At 42.0% G+C, this 22,343-nt stretch overlaps 2 non-coding genes across 2 annotated transcripts; both read left to right on the forward strand.

Moving 5' to 3' along the window:
* Window positions 1–7,425: 7,425 nt before the first annotated feature.
* Window positions 7,426–7,532, forward strand: LOC145127953 (small nucleolar RNA R71). The gene has a single exon (XR_013716557.1). It is a non-coding gene; the product is annotated as a small nucleolar RNA R71 (small nucleolar RNA).
* Window positions 7,533–15,899: 8,367 nt separating this feature from the next.
* Window positions 15,900–16,006, forward strand: LOC145127954 (small nucleolar RNA R71). Its single transcript, XR_013716558.1, has one exon. It is a non-coding gene; the product is annotated as a small nucleolar RNA R71 (small nucleolar RNA).
* The last annotated feature ends 6,337 nt before the right edge of the window (window positions 16,007–22,343 follow it).

Below are 22,343 nucleotides of genomic sequence, written 5' to 3' on the forward strand. Positions count from 1 at the left end.
TTGGGGAGTTTTACCGAACTCCAAACTCACATAACCCTCAAACCAAAGAGCCACTTGGGCCGCCATTTTCCTCGATGAGGATGAGAAACCCATCCCGGTCTCATACCTGCCCCTGTCCTGAATACCTACGCGATTCTCCCCCACTTAGATTCGACTAAGTCTTCGCAATACATGAGATTTGAAGGATTCCCAATCCTTTTTAATGTTCAATAACCAAACTGTTGACAACCTGCTGCTTACCCGTGCTAGTGTTCTATTACTGGACCAAACCCCAAAAGACCACACAACTCCTAAAGATCAGATGAACACTTCCCGAATCCTAGCGAAACTAATAATCTCAGATGCCTTGAAATGATGCCACACTTTTATCTCGAAGTCCAAGTAACCGATGCCCAGGCCAAAGCCTCCGCAGTAGACCACTTCCTCTGGCGCTTCCAAAAGCCGACTCAAGCATAATGGCTGAATCACCAATCTTGACCGTAGACCTTCCGCATCACGTCTCTAAACCAATCTCGACCATAGACCCATATAACATTGAACGCTCCAAACTAGCAAAGAGGGAAATGACTTTTCACTAACAACCTCGTAACTCTCGGTATGCAAATGGCATATGACAATGTTTGAAGGTATAACCCAAACACAAGCAGGGAAAAAAAATCGAAAGATACACTTACTAAAACCCTTGAAACGAAAAAAATCCCTCGTGCAGTTTCCCAAAAGTACTGCACTGAATCTGGCCCTGCTGGCCTCTCAAAAGCTGACCCGAACTCTTGGGTCTCTTTCCGGGACCCTCCAATATATGCACCTGATCCGAACTCTTGGGTCTCTTTCAGGGTCTCGCACCCTGACACACCCACCAACTCAATCGTCAACGGCTGAACTGCAATAGCTGGAGCAACCTCTGCCCTACCTGGGCTACAACTACTCCCAAGACACAGTCTCTAATACCGAAAGCGCAATAGAACGCACAATCAATCTATGTTGTCCGATACAATAGATCCACGGCTAACCAAACCTTAGCTCCTAAGGGGTAGGGACTAGTGCGGAAAACACCTTCCATCTCCTTAACCCAATGTGAACTCAAATCCCCGGGCAGTCCCTCCACTAACTGGCTCACCACCGGAGCCGGGACCGAACCCTGGTCCCTCCTCATGTGTGCTCATCCTCATCTGGCAAAGCAGCTATCCCCACTATCAGAGCATAACTAAGAATTCTCCTTCCCATAAGCTTCTTAGATTCTCCAAGACTCTCATCGATTCGAGTATGGATCCTGTGCTTTCAGTAGTACGGGCCCATACTACCTTCCACACCTATCCATACTTTCCTCAGTAATCCTCCATAATCCTCTAAGTCACCTACTCCACTGATGCACCAAATATCCGCTAAACAACAACACAATACCCACCGAAGCAACTCCTAGTCTTTCCCTAGGTTCCTAACCTCACCCTGTTATCAGCCGATGAAGAACTCCTCATGATGCCAGCCATCTACCTCCTGAATATCGTCATATTCACTTAGTAGCTGACTCCCATCATTCAGGAGTTCCACAAAGCACAAAACAAGTAGCATTCGTGCAGTAGCACTCCGATCCAAAGAACTATCATAGAACATGTAGTCCACATACCACAACCCGTGCTATTCCATCCATCCATCCTCACTGCCGACTGCCTTATGCATGCAAATTATACATAGAACAAGATCTAATAGACTGTCGAATAATAGACTCTACCCTAGGACCAAAACCAGTCAAGGAACAGGAAATAAGGCCAACTCAATTATTCTAAGGCTATAAGATCCTAACCGTATACAGTTTTAAAAACCATACACTTTGTAACGCCTGGTTCCCGGTACGTATTTTAAATTTAAATATTTATCTTTTACACTGGGACTCGACGAGTTGAAGGCCCCACTCGTCGAGTAGACTAGACTTTGGACGCGGTTTTAAGTAACCTACTCGACGAGTCGGGAGCCCGACTCGGCGAGTAGGACTGTCTAGATGAAACCCTAATATTTAGGATTGCACCCTATTTAAACGCCTTATCTTGTCCCAACCCAGCCTCCATCGTCCCTCCCAGTCCAGAAAATCCCTAACTCTAAACCCTAATCATTTATTGAGTGTTCTTGAGCTTTTTGGTGCCATTTGTGTGTGTATGAAGTTGGAGAAGGAGAAGGAAGCTTGAGAGATCAAGAGGAAGCAAGAAGATCCAGAGGTTTTGACACATTGCAAGCTCATTTGAGGTATAAATCTAATACCTTGACCATTTATCTCTTAGATCTCTAGTTAGGGTTCATTTCTACATTTTCTAAGCCTTAGAAATGCCATATTCAGGATTTTGTGATTATAAAGGGGTATGACTTCAGATCTGGAACCATTGGGGTTTTCCATGGCATAAAGGTGCCAACTTTATGGCCATGGGAGTCCCATGCATCATATAAACCCCATTTTAGATCCTTTTGAGCCAAAACCCCATGCATGAACGTCAAGTTTGTAACTTTACGTGTATTATGGACCTTAGGAGGCTAGATCTATGTTTTGGATGTGTTAAACCCGACTGAAATCAAATGTATGGACATGGACCTTAGAGGACTCGATGAGTCGTTCTTGGGACTCGACGAGTCGGGGTATGGTTCCCCAACCCTTTCCTGCTTGGATTGAACTGGTTGAGTTTAGAAGAGGACTCAACAAAACAGATATGAAATTGGACCTGGAAATCATGGAACTCGGTGAGTTCAAGGCAAGTCCCAACCACATGAAGACGTACTCGATGAGTTCAAAGGAACTCGGAGAGTCCAAGGCTAAATATGCCTTCTTGCATGAAGAAGGACTCGAAGAGTTCTAGGATGAACTCGGCGAGTCAGTTGTTGAAGGTCCCGACTTTGCATAAAGTAGAACTCAACGAGTGCGTGCAAGACTTGACGAGTAGGATCGAGGTCTTAGTGTGTTGAGGATTTGGGGACTCGGCGAGTTGCTGGGTCAACTCGGCGAGTCGAGTCAACTAGATGTTGACTTTGACCCAGAGCTGACTTTGACCAAGGTGTTGACCTTGACTTTGACTTTGACCTGAGTTGACCAGGAAATGGTAATTAAGGAAGATTGTAATGTGTAGGATCTGAGAGGGGTTGATTCCGGCAGCAAGGATAGTTCAGACACTTTACGACATCGAGGTGAGTTACCTTCCAGTAGAAGTGGGTCTACGGCCACAATGCCGACCCACTAGTAGGGATTGTATGTCGAGTAGTTTTCTTTGTGATAATTACTTGGGTTTGCCGCTATTTGATGTGTTTTACATGCTAATATACTATGATGTTATGTGATAGTGGTAGTAAGGGGAATAGTCCCCGGTTATCGGTCGATAGGGCCGAAGGGGTAGTATAGTACCCAACTATGCTAGACAGTATGATTATGATATGTTATTATGAGGTAGTAGTAGGGGTGAAATATTCCCCGTAACCGGTTGGGATAAACCGGAGGGGTAGGTCGGACACCCCGGTATGTATGACAGGGGTAGGTTAGGCACCCCGGTATGCCTAGCAGTGTAGGTCGGGCACCCAGATATGTCTGACAGTATGCTTATTTTATGGTATGTGGTATGATGGGGGAACTCACTAAGCTTCGTGCTTATAGTTTTTAGTTTTGTTTCAGGTACCTCTTCAGCGAAGGGGAAGGAGCCGGCACGGTAGCAGCGCATCGCACACACACGATTTTCCGCATTTGGGATTTCTGGAATTTGTACTCTGACATTATTATTATTCCACGACATGTTTTTATGACATTTGACTTATGGGTTATGAGTTGATATGATATTGATGTTGCTTTTCAGTAAATGTTTTTAATAAACTACATAATCAAAACGAAATTTTTGGTAATGATTTTTGGGAGAGCGAATGCTGCTCTCGGGGGACACTCCGGAATTGAATATCCCGGAAGAAATATTATGCCAAAAATCATAACCAGTAACACCATCAGCATACCCTCGAGCTGCCTCCCTCAAAAACATGTCACACTCGGGAGTCATTGCCTCTTCGGGATTATAAATCCCAACCCTCCACGAAAACTCCACGCGGCTACATTCCCGGTACCCCCCCAAGACGAAATACCAGTACTTGTGGATAACGGGGATCTTGGACATTCTCGTGGAATGTCACCGTGGAGAAAAACTCCCCACACAACTCCTTATAGACCCGCTCTTGAACTCGGAAAATATTTTGCCACCCCGCGCAGGTAAAAGAAAAACCATCTCCAATAAAAATTTTAGTAAGAAACGGGGACATCCTATCCACAAGCCCGACCTCCCTCAAACGTGCCCATTCAATAGTGGGTGGAACAACAATCTCCCGGTTGTACAACCATCCTAGCCGGTTGTTCCAACGCGTAAATATATCCCGTGACATATTCATGGGAAAGACGTAAAACGGCTGGAGACTACAAACCCCGGTTGAGACTTCTCTACTGGGACCCATTCCTGTAAAAACAAACAACAAACACAGCCAAAAGAAATAACCCAACATATTAGAAATAAAAGAAACATGAAACTGTCCAGTCCAGAATTCACGTCGTGAATTCCTAGGAATTCACGTCGTGAGTTCGTCATCGCAAACTGAAACTGTCCATTTTCTGTAGAAATCGGGCCAATACAATGCTTGGGGTTTACTCCTATGCTAATTTCAACCACAAATCATCAACTAATTACAAACCCTAACCCTAAGTTTCAACTATTAAAGAAGAATTAGTCATGAGAATAAAGAAGTATTACCTTAGATCGAAAGATTACGTAAGCAAAAATGAAAATGGATTGTATGTCGGCCGAAATCGGAGCAAAAATGGGGGACCAGTCTTCGTGTTCACTTCGTGGGAATAAAGAATGAGTTGGTCAAAGGGATTCTGTATTCTTTAATCTGTGGTCCCGTGATTGCTACTGTTCACGTCGTGAATCCTTAAGGATTCACGTCGTGAGTCCTGTCTGGGCTTAATTTTGGGCCATTCAGTTTAACAGAAAATGGGCTGATATGTATCAACGATCCATTATCCGGTTCATTCAGAACTCACGTCGTGAATACTGTATGACAATTTATATATATATATATATATATATATATATATATATATATATATATATATATATATATATATATATATATTATCCAGGTTTGTCTATTAACTAAATTCTGAATTATTACCACTTCATTTTTAGGGACCCCACACTCTGTGTTTAATTATGAATAAAGTGAGTTGGATGATATGATCTATGTTTCTAGGACTAAAATGCAAAAACTAAAAAGAAAAAGGAAAAAAACGCAAACCAAACTCGGGTTGCTTCCCGAGAATCGCTTCTTTTTGAGGAGTCTTGAGCCGGACTCCGTGCCTCCTACGTCGACTCGTCAGAAGAGTCCACCACCAGGATCTTTTGCTCCTTGAAACGCCTCTTGTAAGCTTGCACTCGACGAATATATGCCTTTTTAGAATTCTCCTTTTTCACCTTGACTTCGTCTCCATCGAGCTTGCGTTTGACCCCTTGAGTCTTCAATTTTCCATCATTTTTAAGCTCCATAGTATCCTTCTCTTCTTTCACCACTGGACTTGTGACTTTTGAAGTAACCTCCTCTTCATCACTCGACATCTCATCATCTTCCTTGCTTACCCAAGAAGTTGGATTCGTGTAGGCAATTACTTCAACTAAAAATGGAACAGATGCTCTCGGTTTTGTTCTTTTAACTTGTTGAATTGTTTTGATTTCTTCTTCCATGAGCTTCTCTAATTCTTCAAGTTCATTCTCTTCATCTATGTTGAAAACCTCTTCTTGAGCATGACTCCCTTGGAAACCATCTTCTATTCCAAAAGTTCTCATCCCTAACTCTCAAGGTGAGCTTAGACTCGCGTATATCAACCAGAGCTCCAGCAGTGTTAAGTAACGGGCGACCAAGAATAATTGGTACATTGGGATCTTCTTTCATATCCAAAACCACAAAGTCTATTGGAAAAACGAATTTTCCAATTTTCACGAGAATATCTTCCACAATGCCGCGGGGCTGTGTCACTGAACGGTTCGCCATGTGAATAGTCATCTTTGTAGCCTTTAACTTCTGAATATTTAATTTTTGATAAAACGAATAAGGCATCAAATTTATGCTAGCCCCAGAATCGGCTAAAGCATAAACCTTCATATTATTCCCAAACTCACATGGGAGAGTGAGTCGTCCAGGATCCCCCATTTTCTTAGGTATCTCTCCTAACACAGCTTTTGAGCTTTGCTCACTTAGAATCACCTTAGAATTCTCCTTTAATTACTGACGAGTGTCTAACAAGTCTTGTAGGAACTTAGCATATTCTGGAACTTTTGCAAGCGAATCAATAAAAGGAGTATTAATAGGAATATCCTTCAATTGCTTGATAAACTCCAGATGTTCTCTCTCCAGTGGACTAAGATTTGCTCTAGACGAGAATGACAAAGGTGGTTGATAAGCTGGAACAGATACTGATTTTTTCTGTTCCGACCGGGCCCACGACGTGAGCACAGCGGGCTCACGACGTGAACTGGGTATTCCAGCAGATTCTTCATTTTCGAGCTTCGGCTTCTTTGGCTTTGGATCAGGCTGCTGTGGCTCCACTTCTAAGGCTTCTAGGAACTCAGAAATCGCCTCTTCTTCAGTATCTATGGCCATTACGTGAGATTGAGTCTTCTTTTCAGGATTTTTCGGGAACATCTTCTCATTAACCAAAGTGGTAAGTTGACCAATTTGTACTTTAAGGTTATTGATGGAGGCTTGCTGATTTTTTATTAATGCCTGCTGATCTATCATCATTGCGTGATGATTTTTCATTATAGCTATTTGTTCTTCCATTGCAGTGTCAGTAGCATCATGTCTTTTTTCTGAAGCTTCCATAAATTTCATCAACATGGTCTCTAATTCTGATTTCTTCTCAACTAGTGGTTGCTCTTTTTGGTAGAACCCTCTGCCAGTTTGTTATATTTTTCTTCCTTTTGCTTTTTGTATTCATCGTAAGGCAGCCACTCTTTCTTCGGTTTCCTCCAGTCTTCATCATACTTGTCCCCACTTGAGTAGCAAACTTGAGCTTTCTTGTTTCCATATTCATCCAAAGTGAAATCTTTTGTCAAATGTGGGCCACTAGATCTCTCGCAACCAACTCGAATTGCATGAATTGATTGGTCCATTTGGGTCAATCTCCTATCCATAGTGCTAAGCATTGCCATCACAGCAGCCATCTCTTCAGTTTGTGCAGCTCCACTGCCTTTTATTCCATCATGCCCTGGGTTGTGATACTCACGAGAGTGCTTTGAAAATTCTTCAGTCAGCTCCTTGGCCTGAATTGGGTTCTTCTTTGTTAGTGGTCCTTGTGAATCAAGGAGTTTTCTAGTCATGACATTCACCCCATCATAGAATATCGACATTTCTTGCTGAAGATTTAGGTCATGTTGAGGACAATTCCTTAACAACCCCTTGTAGCGCTCCCATGCCTCGTATAATGACTCCCCCGGGTTTTGCTCAAAGTTGGCAATCGCCTTCTTGAGTTTAGAGATTTTGGAGGGTGGGCAAAACTGATCTAGAAATTTCTCACACAATTGGGCCCATGTGGTGATTGTACCAGATGGAAGAGCCTTCAACCAGTCTTTTGCAGCTCCCTTGAAAGTGACTGGTATCATTCTTAACAAAGCTGTCTCCCTCGGGATATTTGGAGTATTAAAATAATCCGCAATATCATTGACCTCGTCTAAATGCTTAAAAGCATCTTCATGATCCTTCCCATAGAATGGGATATCCTTGAGTGCAGTAAGGATATGTCCCTTTAACTAGAATGTGGCATTGGCAGGTATCGTAGGATGTATTAAACCCGACCCACATCATCTCGAATGCGTTTCTTGTAATCCCCCATGGCCATCTCATCAATGTTCGCCATTTCGTTCTCCGGCTCGTTCTCGGGTTCACTCGTATAAAGGCCAAATTCTTTTTCTGATTCGTATTCTTGATCGAAAACTTCAAAATTGCTCTTTGAGGCTGAACTCGATTCTCCCGTTTTCTTTCCTGACTTCCTTAAAAAGGCTGATTTCAGTTCTTGTAAAGGTGTCTTCTTCGGTGTTTGATCTTCTTTCACGCTCTTATCCTTCTTTTTGTGAATTGCAGACTCGGGATCTTGAAGTGGTGATACCAAAGGTGTGTTAGAACCTCTGGTCATGAACTCCTGAAATAAAACAAAAAGATAAAACGTAAAACTGAAGTAAATAAAAAAACTGAAATAAACAAAACTAAGGACTTCAGTTCTCACGTCGTGAATCTTGAAAGTTCACGTCGTGAGTCCTGTAATGCAGAAAAAATTAAAACAAAAAAGTAACTTCTTGCAGGTTTTAACCTACAAAAAGGATTGATTAATTTAAAGCAAACAAACTAATAATTAACTAAGCCGTTCCCCGGCAACGGCGCCAAAAACTTGATGTGCACAAAAGTACCCACTAATTTTAATATTTATAACCTAACAAACTTAGACCAACTATGCACCTATAGGCAGTGTACCTAGTCAGATTATAGTATAGCTTGGGTAAGTCGGGTATCGATCACAGGGAACGGTGTTACTACTTAATCTACTTGCTATCAAATTAACCTAATTATTAACAAGTTTAAGAGGGGTTTTATCTGATTTTACAAGATCAGACGAACTTAGCTCAAATTCAATCAATAAGTAAAACACTCTTGTTTAGTTCGAATCCACTTCGTCCTTATGGCCAGCTAATAATTATGGATTATCAAGTTGGTTTTAATTATATTAGTAATTTAAGTCTAATTTTACCAATAATTAATTAATTCATGTAAAACTATGTATGGTCACACACAATTAAACACTGAACCAATTATGAATATTAAATTTTCTAGGTAAGATTTATTATGTAAAACGCAATTATAGTCACAATCTACGTTCTCTAGCACAGCTAAGTTTATTTACTTTAATTACTAACTAAGATTGGTCAATCCTAGCTCTAACAATTTAATGTTCACTAAATCATTAGGTAAACAAGTTCATGCAGTTAATGGTCACTAAGCTACACAGAACATGGAATCAAGCAACTAAAGAAACAACCATAAGCATGCTAGGTAATTATAAACCAAACACAAGCAATTTACCAACTAAATAAATCCATGTAAAATTAAGCTATTCATAAGTTAGAAGCTTCATCTAGCTAAACAAGAGTAGCTAGATACAGCTGCTCATAATAGCAACTAACATAATAACACAAATCAAAGTATAAGGAAACATGTTCATAAGTATCAAATAAGTAAACTAAATTATGGACCTTCACTCTTTTGGTGTTGAAAACCTTTTTCCAGGACCTTTCTTCTGCTAAAAATCGCCTTCTGGAAATCCTTCAATCAGCCAAAAGTCTCTCAAATCGTAATGGGCAAGGGAATTTATAGTATTCTGATTTCCTGAGTTCACGTCGTGAACCATAAGGATTCACGTCGTGAATATCAGATAACCGTGTTCGGAAAGGACTCTTCCACCCGTATGCATATCTTCTAGAATTCTCGACTCACGTCGTGAACCATGAATTGTTCACGTCGTGAAAACGTCTTTTGGGTGTTTTTCCGTTCTTCTTTCCTTCAATCCTCCAAAGTTCCATATTCTGTCAATTTCAGTCCCTATTTTCAAAGATGCTTCTGTTTGGCTGCAAAATAACAAATTAAACTTATAAGTACCATTATTCTATGCAAATGACCAAAATATTAATAGAAATGTAATTAAATATTGCCTAAAAATATGTACAAATATGGCAATATCAAAATACCCCACACTTGTTCTTTGCTTGCCCTCAAGCAAATCTAATTATTAAATCAAACCTTCACCACCAATATTACATAGAACGATCCAACTCAAGCTCAGCCATTATGCCAAGACCTCAACGCATGCATTTGTGTCTAAATTTTTTCCTAAATAACGCCCATACTTTAAATACTCACAATCTTCATAAACACTCACCCACTTCTTTCAAACAATGCTCATTTTATGCAACCCTCCAAATCCATCCTCAGAAAGCTTTCTAACCTCAAGATATTTTTGTAAAGCTACCCAAACATACATAAACTAGAGAATTACAACTTTTTAGAAGATACCACAACTTGGAGCTCTTGAATTCTTCTTTACTTTGATAATTGATCTTCAATTTCTTTGAATTCACCATCTTTGTGTAATTTTGATATCTTCAACTTTTGAAACTTCAGAATTTTCGATCTTTGATCTTCTTACTTTGATACTTTTATGCTCCAAAAAATCTTCAATTTTTCACTTTTTTGGTAATTTCTCTCTCTCGTTTTTTTTACATGTACTCACTTTTTTTAAAAATATCACTCAAAAACCTACATGCTTAAGCAGGGGCGGTTTACTTCAACCCTTATTGGTTAAGACATATCTTTCCTGGATACATTTCAAGTTTAGGCTGCTAAACATATTGCATCCCTCAAACTAAGTAGGGTTATATTTTTGTTCCATGATTTCACTAAAATAAGGGAGGCCACAAATGCACTATAACGTGTATCGGCTCAACTAAACATTTGAGCCTTTATCAGATCATCCGAATGCAACACTAGCAACTTAAGTTCAAATTATTATTATTACTAGATTCAATTAGTAAAAATTTGAAATTTTCCAAATTCTCTAGATAATATAAATTTACCAAATTTTCTAGCAATTTACTTTTTCTACCCCCTACCCCACACTTATTACATACAATGCCCTCATTGTATGCATAAAATAAATTAAAATTAAGAAAAAGGGAGAAAAAGGAACAGACTCCCCTGGGATAGTGGCGTGATCATCTCCAAAAGTGTGGTTGAAATATTGGACCTCTTCAAAAATAAGAACTTGGACTTGAACTTGCGAAACCAGCCATCAATCAAAACTTCAATCTTCAAAAAGAATGTTGCAAGCCTCCAAATCGTGTAGACAATGTGGGAAAGCATACGCCACATTGTATATTAGAGAAAACAGCCCATCGAATCATCACAAAAATGTCATAAGGAATGGTAGTAATTCCATGTAATGAAGAAGAACGTAACGGAATCAATGTGGTGGAAATTCAAAACTCACGACGTGAATCAGTATAGGCTCATGACGTGAAGTCGTTGGGTCGCGCATTCTGCATTTCCTTGTAACTTTGCTCACGACGTGAGCAATATAGGCTCACGACGTGAAGTCTGGGTGAACCAGAATTAAAACTGCCTTCTTACATATACTCCACTCAACGTCTCAACGAATTAAGACCCTTCTAAATTCAGTGTATTTTGACGACTCTTCTAACTATAACCTCTCTCTCGACTCACCCCACACTTATTTCTAATTGTGGGTTTCGACTTTAAATTTCTAGACTTGAACGACACTCGCCTAAATGAACACGACTCTTGACTCGACCTTACTCCTTCCCCAAGACTCCTTAGCAAGCTGAAAGTTAACAACCAAAGAAGAGCAAAGTAACATAATAGCTTAAAGTCTTACAATCCAAAAAAATTTAAAAACAAAATAAAAACAAACCAAATAAGTCTAAAACAAACAAAATAAAACTAAACGATCAATCATCTTCATCCTCCTCGTTTGCTCCACTAGTGCCTGCACCATCTCCTCCTTGTCCTCGATACTCGCTCCATCGAGGGCATATCGGGTAGCGATATCCCAAATGAGGCGGCTGCTCCACCCTAAGGTGTCGAACCACATTCTCCATGGTACCCCCAATCCAGTTGACGCTCAATGATAACTGGTCAAAATACCTAGTCATATCACCCCCAAAAGGTGCTCCTCCAAATGGTGCAGTTTGCTGTACTGGCTGTCCTCTCTCTCCTCTTCCTCTCACGTTTCTTCTCCTAGGTCGTGGCTGTGGTTGTTGTTCTGGTTGTGTATCAGGCTGCTCGTCACCCTCATTACCCTCATCATCTGAAGGTACTATTCCCCAATGCGACCCAAAGTTTCTGACAACCCGCGTGGTCTCCAAATACCCCATGCTAAACTCATGAGCATCCATGCGGGTCATGGAACGAGTGATATCAGGAACAAGCAACCCATATGATCGGGCCAACCGGGTAATAAATTGCCCTCCACAAATAGGGTTCCCGGGGCGAAAACTGGAAGCAGAGCCAGCCAAGAATCGTGCTAAAAAATAGGGAATGTTGCAACACACTCCCGGCTGCAATATGCACCATAAAAAGAATAAATTCTGCTTGGTTACCTTGTCCCCATGCCTTCAGTGATTAATGGAGAAAGTGATCAGTCGGTGGAGTAGACGGTGGATAGGAGAGCGAATGCTGCTCTCGGGGGACACTCCGGAATTGAATATCCCGGAAGCAATATTATGCCAAAAATCATAACCAGTAACACCATCAGCATACCCTCGAGCTGCCTCCCTCAAAAACATGTCACACTCGGGAGTCATTGCCTCTTCGGGATTATAAATCCCAACCCTCCACGAAAACTCCACGAGGCTACATTCCCGGTACCCCCCCACCAAGACGAAATACCAGTGCTTGTGGATAACGGGGATCTTGGACATTCTCGTGGAATGTCACCGTGGAGAAAAACTCCACACACAACTCCTTATAGACCCGCTCTTGAACTCGGAAAATATTTTGCCACCCCGCGCAGGTAAAAGAAAAACCATCTCCAATAAAAATTTTAGTAAGAAACGGGGACATCCTATCCACAAGCCCGACCTCCCTCAAACATGCCCATTCAATAGTGGGTGGAACAGCAATCTCCCGGTTGTACAACCATCCTAGCCGGTTGTTCCAACGCGTAAATATATCCCGTGATATATTCGTTGGAAAGACGTAAAACGGGAGGAGAGCAGAAACCCCGGTTGGGACTTCTCTTCTGGGACCCATTCCTGTAAAAACAAACAGCAAACACAGCCAAAAGAAATAACCCAACAGATTAGAAATAAAAGAAACATGAAACTATCCAGTCCAGAATTCACGTCGTGAATTCCTAGGAATTCACGTCGTGAGTTCGTCATCGCAAACTGAAACTGTCCATTTTTTGTAGAAATCGGGCCAATAAAATGCTTGGGGTTTACTCCTATGCTAATTTCAACCACAAATCATCAACATTCCAAGGCTATTACGGGATTTTTAGGGAACATTTTCGACATTTCAACTAATTACAAACCCTAACCCTAAGTTTCAACTATTAAAGAAGAATTAGTCATGAGAATAAAGAAGTATTACCTTAGATCGAAAGATTACGTAAACAAAAATGAAAATGGATTGTATGTCGGCCGAAATCGGAGCAAAAATGGGGGACCAGTCTTCGTGTTCACTTCGTGGGAATAAAGAATGAGTTGGTCAAAGGGATTCTGTATTCTTTAATCTGTGGTCCCGTGATTGCTACTGTTCACGTCGTGAATCCTTAAGGATTCACGTCGTGAGTCCTGTCTGGGCTTAATTTTGGGCCATTCAGTTTAACAGAAAATGGGCTGATATGTATCAACGATCCATTATCCGGTTCATTCAGAACTCACGTCGTGAATACTGTATGACAATTTATATATATATATATATATATATATATATATATATATATATATATATATATATATATATATATATATATATATATATATATTATCCAGGTTTGTCTATTAACTAAATTCTGAATTATTACCACTTCATTTTTAGGGACCCCACACTCAGTGTTTAATTATGAATAAAGTGAGTTGGATGATATGATCTATGTTTCTAGGACTAAAATGCAAAAACTAAAAAGAAAAAGGAAAAAAACGCAAACCAAACTCGGGTTGCCTCCCGAGAAGCGCTTCTTTTTTAGGAGTCTTGAGCCGGACTCTGTGCCTCCTACGTCGACTCGTCATAAGAGTCCACCACCATGATCTTTTGCTCCTTGAAACGCCTCTTGTAAGCTTGCACTTGACGAATATATGCCTTTTTAGAATTCTCCTTTTTCACCTTGACTTCGTCTCCATCGAGCTTGCGTTTGACCCCTTGAGTCTTCAATTTTCCATCATTTTTAAGCTCCATAGTATCCTTCTCTTCTTTCACCACTGGACTTGTGACTTTTGAAGTAACCTCCTCTTCATCACTCGACATCTCATCATCTTCCTTGCTTACCCAAGAAGTTGGATTCGTGTAGGCAATTACTTCAACTAAAAATGGAACAGATGCTCTCGGTTTTGTTCTTTTAACTTGTTGAATTGTTTTGATTTCTTCTTCCATGAGCTTCTCTAATTCTTCAAGTTCATTCTCTTCATCTATGTTGAAAACCTCTTCTTGAGCATGACTCCCTTGGAAACCATCTTCTATTCCAAAAGTTCTCATCCCTAACTCTCAAGGTGAGCTTAGACTCGCGTATATCAACCAGAGCTCCAGCAGTGTTAAGTAACGGGCGACCAAGAATAATTGGTACATTGGGATCTTCTTTCATATCCAAAACCACAAAGTCTATTGGAAAAACGAATTTTCCAATTTTCACGAGAATATCTTCCACAATGCCGCGGGGCTGTGTCACTGAACGGTTCGCCATGTGAATAGTCATCTTTGTAGCCTTTAACTTCTGAATATTTAATTTTTGATAAAACGAATAAGGCATCAAATTTATGCTAGCCCCAGAATCGGCTAAAGCATAAACCTTCATATTATTCCCAAACTCACATGGGAGAGTGAGTCGTCCAGGATCCCCCATCTTCTTAGGTATCTCTCCTAACACAGCTTTTGAGCTTTGCTCACTTAGAATCACCTTAGAATTCTCTTTTAATTACTGACGAGTGTCTAACAAGTCTTGTAGGAACTTAGCATATTCTGGAACTTTTGCAAGCGAATCAATAAAAGGATTATTAATAGGAATACCCTTCAATTGCTTGATAAACTCCAGATGTTCTCTCTCCAGTGGACTGAGATTTGCTGTAGACGGGAATGGCAATGGTGGTTGATAAGCTGGAACAGATACTGATTTTTTCTGTTCCGACCGGGCCCACGACGTGAGCACAGCGGGCTCACGACGTGAACTGGGTATTCCAGCAGATTCTTCATTTTCGAGCTTTGGCTTCTTTGGCTTTGGATCGGGCTGCTGTGGCTCCACTTCTAAGGCTTCTAGGAACTCAGAAATCGCCTCTTCTTCAGTATCTATGGCCATTACGTGAGATTGAGTCTTCTTTTCAGGATTTTTCGGGAACATCTTCTCATTAACCAAAGTGGTAAGTTGACCAATTTATACTTCAAGGTTATTGATGGAGGCTTGCTGATTTTTTATTAATGCCTGTTGATCTATTATCATTGCGTGATGATTTTTCATTATAGCTCTTTGTTCTTCCATTGCAGTGTCAGTAGCATCATGTCTTTTTTCTGAAGCTTCCATAAATTTCATCAACATGGTCTCTAATTCTGATTTCTTCTCAACCAGTGGTCGCTCGTTTTGGTAGAACCCTCTGCCAGTTTGTCTATATTTTTCTTCCTTTTGCTTCTTGTATTCATCGTAAGGCAGCCACTCTTTCTTCGGTTTCCTCCAGTCTTCATCATACTTGTCCCCACTTGAGTAGCAAACTTGAGCTTTCTTGTTTCCATATTCATCCAAAGTGCAATCTTTTGTCAAATGTGGGCCACTAGATCTCTTGCAACCAACTCGAATTGCATGAATTGATTGGTCCATTTGGGTCAATCTCCTATCCATAGTGCTAAGCATTGCCATCACAACAGCCATCTCTTCAGTTTGTGTAGCTCCACTGCCTTTTATTCCATCATGCCCTGGGTTGTGATACTCACGAGAGTGCTTTGAAAATTCTTCAGTAAGCTCCTTGGCCTGAATTGGGTTCTTCTTTGTTAGTGGTCCTTGTGAATCAAGGAGTTTTCTAGTCATGACATTCACCCCATCATAGAATATCGACATTTCTTGCTGAAGATTTAGGTCATGTTGAGGACAATTCCTTAACAACCCCTTGTAGCGCTCCCATGCCTCGTATAATGACTCCCCCGGGTTTTGCTCAAAGTTGGCAATCGCCTTCTTGAGTTTAGAGATTTTGGAGGGTGGGCAAAACTGATCTAGAAATTTCTCACGCAATTGGGCCCATGTGGTGATTGTGCCAGATGGAAGAGCCTTCAACCAGTCTTTTGCAGCTCCCTTGAAAGTGACTGGTATCATTCTTAACAAAGCTGTCTCCCTTGGGATATTTGGAGTATTAAAATAATCCGTAATATCATTGACCTCGTCTAAATGCTTAAAAGCATCTTCATGATCCTTCCCATAGAATGGGATATCCTTGAGTGCAGTAAGGATATGTCCCTTTAACTCGAATGTGGCATTGGCAGGTATCGCAAGATGTATTAAACCCGGCCCACATCATCTCGAATGCGCTTCTTGTAATCCCCCATGGCCATCTCATCCATGTTCGCCATTTTGTTCTCCGGCTCGTTCTCGGGTTCACTCGTATAAAGGCCAAATTCTTTTTCTGATTCGTATTCTTGATCGAAAACTTCAAAATTGCTCTTTGAGGCTGAACTCGATTCTCCCGTTTTCTTTCCTGACTTCCTTAAAAAGGCTGATTTCAGTTCTTGTAAAGGTGTCTTCTTCGGTGTTTGATCTTCTTTCACGCTCTTATCCTTCTTTTTGTGAATTGCAGACTCGGGATCTTCAAGTGGTGGTACCAAAGGTGTGTTAGAACCTCTGGTCATGAACTCCTGAAATAAAACAAAAAGATAAAACGTAAAACTGAAGTAAATAAAAAAACTGAAATAAACAAAACTAAGGACTTCAGTTCTCACGTCGTGAATCTTGAAAGTTCACGTCGTGAGTCCTGTAATGCAGAAAAAATTAAAACAGAAAAGTAACTTCTTGCAGGTTTTAACCTACAAAAAGGATTGATTAATTTAAAGCAAACAAACTAATAATTAACTAAGCCGTTCCCCGGCAACGGCGCCAAAAACTTGATGTGCACAAAAGTACCCACTAATTTTAATATTTATAACCTAACAAACTTAGACCAACTATGCACCTATAGGCAGTGTACCTAGTCAGATTATAGTATAGCTTGGGTAAGTCGGGTATCGATCACAGGGAACAGTGTTACTACTTAATCTACTTGCTATCAAATTAACCTAATTATTAACAAGTTTAAGAGGTGTTTTATCTGATTTTACAAGATCAGACGAACTTAGCTCAAATTCAATCAATAAGTAAAACACTCTTGTTTAGTTCGAATCCACTTCGTCCTTATGGCCAGCTAATAATTATGGATTATCAAGTTGGTTTTAATTATATTAGTAATTTAAGTCTAATTTTATGAATAATTAATTAATTCATGTAAAACTATGTATGGTCACACACAATTAAACACTGAACCAATTATGAATATGAATATGCTAGGTAAGATTTATTATGTAAAACGCAATTATAGTCACAATTTACGTTCTCTAGCACAACTAAGTTGATTTACTTTAATTACTAACTAAGATTGGTCAATCCTAGCTCTAACAATTTAATGTTCACTAAATCATTAGGTAAACAAGTTCATGCAGTTAATGGTCACTAAGCTACACAGAACATGGAATTAAGCAACTAAAGAAACAACCATAAGCATGCTAGGTAATTATAAACCAAAGACAAGCAATTTACCAACTAAATAAATCCATGTAAAATTAAGCTATTCATAAGTTAGAAGCTTCATCTAGCTAAACAAGAGTAGCTAGATTCAGCTGCTCATAATAGCAACTAACACAATAACACAAATCAAAGTATAAGGAAACATGTTCATAAGTATCAAATAAGTAAACTAAATTATGGACCTTCACTCTTTTGGTGTTGAAAACCTTTTTCCAGGACCTTTCTTCTGCTAAAAATCGCCTTCTGGAAACCCTTCAATCAGCCAAAAGTCTCTCAAATCGTAATGGGCAAGGGAGTTTATAGTATTCTGATTTCCCGAGTTCACGTCGTGAACCATAAGGATTCACGTCGTGAATATTAGATAACAGTGTTCGGCAAGGACTCTTCCACCTGTATGCATATCTTCTAGAATTCTCGACTCACGTCGTGAACCATGAATTATTCACGTCGTGAAAACGTCTTTTGGGTGTTTTTCCGTTCTTCTTTCCTTCAATCCTCCAAAGTTCCATATTCTGTCAATTTCAGTCCCTATCTTCAAAGATGCTTCTGTTTGGCTGCAAAATAACAAATTAAACTTATAAGTACCATTATTCTATGCAAATGACCAAAATATTAATAGAAATGTAATTAAATATTGCCTAAAAATATGTACAAATATGGCAATATCAATGCTAGAACTGATTAATCAGTAATATGATGGCTTGAGTAGGATATGCTTGGTATGGTTACTCACTGCACGAATGCTGCTTGCTTTGTGCTTTAGGGATTCTAGTTATCTTTAACTAAATAGCAAACGAATACGTTAAGTTACATATTGCGAGGAATAAATAATTTCAGAAGGTTAGGTCTAGCCCTATTGCGCAGCTCTTGTTTGAGTCCAACTGTTGTACGGCAGGATCTCTCATTCGAAGAATTATCTGGTCTTAGTGATATGTGATGGTATTTGCAAGCTAGTTAGGTAAGGGTGGCAGGAATTCTTTATGCAGCTGATGGCGGAGAGTATGTCGGAGAGTACCCTAGGGTAAGCCTAGGATGAGATTAGTGCAGATAGTAGTAGTAGTAGTAGAAAGTACTTAGTGAAGTCAAGGCAATCCTTGAGAAAAGTACAGATAGATGTGGAAGGTAGTATGGGCCCGTAATACAGGAAGCAGAGGATCCGTACTCGAGTAAAGGAGGGTTGAGATAGAACCACGGAACTTGTAGTATGTGAGACCTCTCGAGGTTATGTATGACCCTGACAACTATGTGTTTTGTTTCAGAATGGTGATGATTACGTGACATGGAGGAGGATGAGGTTCAGGGTCAGGATCAGGTTCAGGATCAGGTTCGGGATCAGGTGCCGAGCTAGTTGATGAGGGAATGCGTGAGTTCATTGCTTTTGAGATCACTAGAGGCATCCTTGAGTCGACCCCAGTGATTTTCGGGTCGATCAAGGAAGGGATTATTGAGCTGATGGAGGATCGCCTCAGGGCGTTTAGGAGTGACTGGGCGGCTAGCTAGTCAGGGGCACGCACACTATCCTTTAAGGACTTTAAGGGATGCGGTACGTCAGACTTCCACGGGGTGAAGGACCCTATTGTTGCCAGGAGATGGATTGCAGACATGGAGTCTGCTTAGTTGACTAGATTCTGCCCTAAGGGGTCGAAGGTTTGGTATGCTGCTAGATGTTTGAGGGACAGGGCTAGAGATTGGTGGGAGTCAGTTGGTGATTCTTTGGGAGCCTCGGCTGTTGAGGCGATGACCTGGTCGTACTTTGTGACCAGATTTAGGGTTGAGTTTGTGCCGGAGGTGGAGCTTCAGCAGCTGGCCAGGGAGTTTCTTGATATGAGACAGACTACTGAGACGGTGGCGGAGATTACTGCCAAGTTTCAGGAGAGGGCCTTATTGGTGCCTCAATATGCAAGATATGAGGAGATGTGGAGGACCTGCTATCATGATATGTTGAGAGCTGATATCTGGGAGCATGTCAGCTACTCGACATGCCCGATCCTGGATTCTATGATTGCCAGTGCGAGGGAGAGGGAGATCGAATTGGAGCACATCAGGAAGAGGAAGGCAGAGGAGGGACAGGTAATTGGGGTTTCAGGGAAGAAACCCAAGGGATTCGACTCCAAGTCGAAGGGCCATCAGGGTCGGAGCCGCTGCGGGAAGTGCGGCAAGCCTCATGAGGGGGCATGTAGACTAGGGACATCGAGCTGCTATAAGTGTGGAAAGTCGGGGCACTTTAACAAGGATTGTACAACCCCTACCCCATCATTCCAACATCAGAGTTGCTATGTTTTCACTGCAACCAGCGAGGCCATAAAAAGGCCAACTGTCCGAGATTGACAGCAGCAGCAGCGCTAGTGGCGGCGCCAGCTCTAGCGAACCTGGGGATCACTGATGGCCGGCAGGGCAAGACAGAGGCTCCAGTGGTGAGGAGCCGAGCCTTCCAGTTGACTACCGAGGAGGCACGCGCCGCACCCGATGTGATGACGGGTATGATTTCTTCTCCCTAGCTTTTATTATATGTCGTTTATGATATTTATGTTCCATGTTATGTGTTTTGTTTAGGATCGTTCCATGTGAACGGTATTCCAGTTCATGTGTTATTTGATTAGGGTGCTACCCGATCGTTTGTCTCTCTTGCACTTAGCAAGAGGTTCCATGAGTCTTCGGGCATGTTGGATTGCCCACTAGAGGTCGAGATTGCTGACGACCGATCAGTTCGAGCATCAGAGGTCTTCAGAGATTATGTTTTGAGGCTGTTCGAAGAGCGCTACTTGGTAGACTTGGTTCCCATACCTTTGCGTGGGAACAAGGTCATCATCAAGATGGACTAGTTGAGTCCTAATGGGGTTGTGATTGACTGCGCACAACAGTTGGTACGTGTCAGGACCCCAAGTGGGGGAGAGCTGGTGATTCAGGGCGAGACGCCACAACGCGGACCAACTTTATGTTCAGCAGCGAGGGTTAGACGCTACCTTCAGCAGGGCTACGTCAGATATGTCGCCTACGTCATGGATACCCGGGAGGAGGGTAAGACGACTGTGAGTGATGTACCGGTGGTGCGAGAGTACCCAGATGTATTTCCAGAGGAGTTGCCTGGAATACCTCCGAAGAGACAGGTGGATTTTAGGATCGACCTGACCCCTGGTGCGGCCTCGATAGCCAAGGCACCGTATCGGTTGGCTCCTCCCGAGATGCAGGAGTTGTCTACACAGCTACAGGAACTGTTAGACAAAGGATTCATCGGACCGAGCAGTTCACCCTGGGGAGCCCCGATTATGTTCGTGAAGAAGAAGGATGGGTCGCATCGGATGTGTATAGATTACCGGGAGCTGAACAAGGTAACGGTGAAGAACTGTTATCCACTCCCGAGGATTGATGATCTCTTTCACCAGCTACAGGGGGCATCTTCGTTTTCCAAGATAGATTACGTTCAGGCTACCATCAGATAAGGGTCAGAGATGAGGATGTACACAAGACTGCATTCTAGATTCGCTATGGCCACTACGAGTTCGTGGTGATGCTCTTCGGGCTCACCAATGCTCCTTCCGCATTCATGGACCTCATGAACCGCATATGCAGACCGATGCTGGATCGGTCTGTGATATTTTTCATTGATGACATCTTGGTTTATTCCAAGACGCAGGAGCAGCACGAGGAGCACTTGCGAAAGGTGTTGGATACCTTGAGGAGGGAGAGCTTGTATGCTAAGTTCTCCAAGTGTGAGTTCTGGTTGTGCGAGGTGCAGTTTTTGGGAACCTTGTCAACCGGAACGGTATTTTGGTTGACCCGACCAAAGTGGAGGTCGTGATGAGATGGGAGGTTCCAAAGCCTCCATCTGAGATTCGGAGTTTCCTGGTATTGGCGGGCTATTACCGGAGATTCATTCAGGATTTCTCCAAGATATTCGTACCCCTGACCCGAGTGATGAAGAAAGCCGTTGTCTTTCGCTGGGGGCCTGAGCAGCAGGCAGCGTTTGAGACATTGATCCTAGCCTTGCCAAAGGGCGTGGAGTATTTTGTAGTGTACTGCGATGCGTCCATTTCGGGTTTGGGCGCAATATTGATGCAGAGAGGGCATGTCATCGCCTACGCCTCGAGGCAGCTGAAGCCTCATGAGGCGAACTATCTGACGTATGATTTGGAGTTGGGGGCGGTTGTCTTCTCCCTCAAGATTTGGCGATACTACCTCTATGAGGTCCGTTGTACTATTTACATGGATCACAAGAGTTTGAGGTACCTCATGGATCAGCCGAATCTGAACATGAGGCAGCGTCGGTGGCTAGACGTGGTGAAGGATTACGATTGTGAGATCCTCTACCACCCGGGGAAGGCCAATGTTGTGGCCGATGCTCTTAGCCGCAAGGCAGCCCCGATCAGAGACGTTTGCTTGCGGATGACAGTGGTGACTCCGCTTCTGGAGCAGATCCGAGAGGCCTAGCAGGAGGCTATGAAGGAGGAACATCGGAAGAGCGAGCGTATTGTGGGTCAGGTTTCCTCCTTCGACTATGATAGCCGTGGGTTGTAGACACTACACCGTAGGGTGTGGGTTCTATATCATGGAGGGGTGCGCCAGGTTTTGATGGAAGAGGCGCACAAATCCCGATTCTTGATTCATCCTGGGGCGGTGAAGATGTACAGAGATCTTCCTCATGATTACCGGTGGCCCTGCATGAAGCGGGATGTAGCCTGGTACGTTGAGAGGTGCCTGACCTGCAGGAAGGTCAAGGCCGAGCACCAGAGGCCTCAAGGCAAGATCCACC

The sequence above is a fragment of the Lactuca virosa genome, chromosome 7 (genome assembly GCF_052849685.1).
Source record: "Lactuca virosa cultivar CGN04683 chromosome 7, Lactuca_virosa_CGN04683_v6, whole genome shotgun sequence".
Lineage (NCBI taxonomy): Eukaryota > Viridiplantae > Streptophyta > Magnoliopsida > Asterales > Asteraceae > Lactuca > Lactuca virosa.